We start from the raw sequence: 3,311 nt of genomic DNA, 5'->3' as shown, positions 1-3,311 counted from the left end.
GTCTAGGGCCACACCACCCTGAACGCGCCCGATCTCGTCTGGTCTCGGAAGCTAAGCAGGGTCGGGCCTGGTTAGTACTTGGATGGGAGACCGCCTGGGAATACCGGGTGCCGTAGGCTTCTTCTTTTTTTTTTTTTTGTTTTGCCTCTTGTTCTGTCCCCTTTCTGGGAGCGAGTCGGCGGCCCGGGGTGGGGGTCACCCCCACCCTCAGCGCCCGCCGCGGTGCCTGGCGCCCCAGCCCGCACCGTGGGGCCTCCTCTTGTCCCAAGCCGCGACACCGCCGTCACGCGGCAGCATGCGTGGCTTCTGGACTGTCAGGTCTCAGACCAAAGGTCTGCTCTGTGGGAACCGACACGCTGGAGGAAACCTTGAGAGTCTGAGAGGGGAGGGAGTTCCAGAAGAAGGCCAGGATGTCATTTTGAGGGAGTATGTGACCAGAACTCGTCCCGTTGCTTTTGGGGTTCTATGGGCTACACGTAGGAATCTTTGGTGGTGGCACCTGATGTTGGGGGATCCGGAGTCACACCCAGACCTGCTCCACAGGCCTCCTTTTACTTTTCTCTTCGGATTCATTATGTTTAAAAAGTGTCTCTTATCTCTATGATTGCATTTTCTTTTCTCTCTCTTTTCAAGCAGATGATGGGAGTCCAAGTATTAAGGTGACATGTGTTGCCCGTGCCCCCCTCCCCCCTGTGTTCTTATTCATTTACCTCTGATGTTGTTCCAGCGTATTGTGGGGGTACCAATGTTAAGGTCGGGTACGTTGCCCTCTCCCAGCCTCCCCCCTCCGGTCAGAGCCTCAAGTGCGCCCATCCCCCAGTCGGTGCGCACCCACCCCATTCCTAATGGAGGTGTATGCCCATCCCCTCCCCCCACCCGCCCGACACCCACCCGATGAAGGTGATTCCTCTGTGTCCACTTAGGTGTCCATCGGTTCGTACCCATTTGCTGGTGAGCGCGAGCACGTGGTGCTCGTGTGTCCATTCTTGGGCTACCTGGCTTACTGGAACGGGTTCCAGCTCTGGCCAGGAGAACCACGAGAGGTGCCCTCTCACCGCTGCTCCTCCTAGCTGAATAGCACTCCGTGGTGTCCACGCGCCACATTTCATTTACGCACTCGTGGGTCGATGGGCACTCGGGTCGCTTCCAGGTCTTTGCGATTGTGACTTGTGCCCTGACTCTAACCCTAACCCTTACCCAGCCCGTCTCCTCCTCGGCCCCTGCCTGACTGACTCCTTCCCGCCCGGCCTGTCACCTGTCACCGTCCTCTGCCCCTGCCTGACACGCTCCTCCCCGCCCGGGCCGTCACCGTCCTCGGCCCCTGCCTGACGGGGCTCCTCCGTCGCCTGGGCCTTCCAAGGGCTTGGTGTGGACGCTGGTTCCAGGACGCCCTCCCAGGAACCCGGTAGCAGGGCGGCCGCAGCGTCTCGCGCCACCCAACCGTCCGCCGGCCGGCGGCCGGCGCTAAGTGGCCTGCGGGGGACGTGCCCCCACTGTGGGGCGGGCGCCCAGCCTGGTGTCTTCTCTGAGGCCCCGTGGCTGCTTTTCCCCCCCGCAAGGGGAGAGCCGCGGAGGTGGGGACCGCCTCCTCGTGGGGACGTACACCCAGCTCTCCACGTCGGATTCCGGGGCTCTCTGTCCTGCCAGAAGGCCCAGCTGGCCTGCGGGTCCTTAGAGTGGCAAAAACATCCGAAAACTGAGATTGAGGGTCCGGTGGTTGTCTGCACTTTTGTGCTGGGCACCCCAGGGAGGCCCGGGGGCTGGCTGGACAACGCGGTCTGCTGGGCGGGGGGGGGGGGTTTGGAGGAGCAACTGATGCCCTTTGCACTTTGGGTAGCAAGTGTCTGAGGTGTCTCTGAGCCCTGCGCCATGTCGGGGGGTGGGGTGGGGGGTGGGAGGTCGGGGGGGGTGTGGAGGAGCAGGAGGAGGAGGAGGAGGAGGTGGGAAGGGCCGTGGCCTGCAGTCGTGTTCCCGGGGTGGCTTCTTCCACAGGCTGCTTGGCCTGGGCTCCCTGCACCTGGGCCTTTGGAGGACTGGCCCTGTGCTTGCCAATGCTTCCCCTGCAGGGACCCAGAGCTGGGAGGTTGCATCTCTCAGCCCTGGGTCGGGCAGAGCCCCAGCGGGCCATGCCCACAACCTCTCTCAGCACGGGTCCCCCAGAAGGCTCCTTTGGGACCAGGATTCTCTTGCGGGTGACTCTTTAAGGTCTGGCCCCTGGATGGAGGGGCACCAGGAGTAGAGGAGCAGGAAGGGGAAGGGGGTGGCCATGCGAGGGGACACTTTCAGGCCAAGTCCCAGCTTCAGCCTGATCCTCCTGGGAACCCCGGGGTGTACGTCACACCTCCTGGTTGTCCCGCTCTGAGACAAGGGCTCTGAGACAAGGAGCCGGGCTTCGCATTCCCCCAGCAGCCAGTCGTGGGCTGAGGACACCTGGGGCGTTGGGAACTCCCTGGCTTCTCCTTGGCTTAACATCTGGAGCTGCTTGTGAATCGTGCCGCCACACACACCCGAGTGCAGGTGTCTTCTGCACAGACTGCGGGCCTCGCTCTTCTGAATGCCGCTAGCTCGCCACGCACCCACGGGTGAACCTGGTCAGGGTACTTTCTCTCGGGGGCAGACTCTGATCCTGGCGGGCTACCGGTGTCTCTGTTTGCTCGTTTCTTTCTTCCATTTCGGGAAAGGCTTCCTTACTGGGTGTGGAAATCTCCTATGCCTTTCCTCGCCTATTCTGTCAGCTTTAAAATTCTCTTTCAGTTGCCACCCTCACAGATGGATTAGGAAACTCTTTCCGGTGCACTCATTAGTGAAATGACCTCAATGAAGCTGGAATCCAATATCTAATCGCCGATTTTTAGCGAGTCCACACGCCAGGGTGGTCGGGGTCCAATGCAGCCCCGGCCAGGCCCAGGCCCCTTGGACTGGGCCACAGGAGGACACAGAGGAGGGTCCCGGCCCCCACGGTCGCGTTGCCGGCAGTTCTCCAAGGGCTTGGGCGTTTTCCAGAGGTAGGAGATGGAGGGGACTGATTTCTTCAGCGCCCCACAAACCACGCCACCCCACCCATGGGACACATCCCTAGAGAGAGAGAGAGACGCCCCATACACTCGCTCCCCTCCCCCATGAGCTGTGCCCCAGCCCGGGCCCGGGGGAATAGGCGGCAGCCCACCCACAGGGTGGGGGGCGCAGCTGAAAGGGGTTGTCGGGGAGGGCGGCCCCTGCCTGGGGTCAAAGGGCGGGCGACCCGCGCGTGCGCAATCGGCGGCGGCGGCGGCGGCCACGAGCTGGGGGTGGGCCAGGCGAGGAGAGGAAGG

General features: G+C 62.5%; 1 non-coding gene across 1 annotated transcript; it reads left to right on the top strand.

The window, feature by feature from the left end:
- On the top strand, positions 1-119 carry LOC142865259 (5S ribosomal RNA). The gene has a single exon (XR_012915562.1). It is a non-coding gene; the product is annotated as a 5S ribosomal RNA (ribosomal RNA).
- Positions 120-3,311: the final 3,192 nt, after the last annotated feature.

The sequence above is a fragment of the Microcebus murinus genome, chromosome 28, assembly GCF_040939455.1.
Source record: "Microcebus murinus isolate Inina chromosome 28, M.murinus_Inina_mat1.0, whole genome shotgun sequence".
Lineage (NCBI taxonomy): Eukaryota > Metazoa > Chordata > Mammalia > Primates > Cheirogaleidae > Microcebus > Microcebus murinus.
This window is presented reverse-complemented; position numbering and strand designations above follow the sequence as displayed.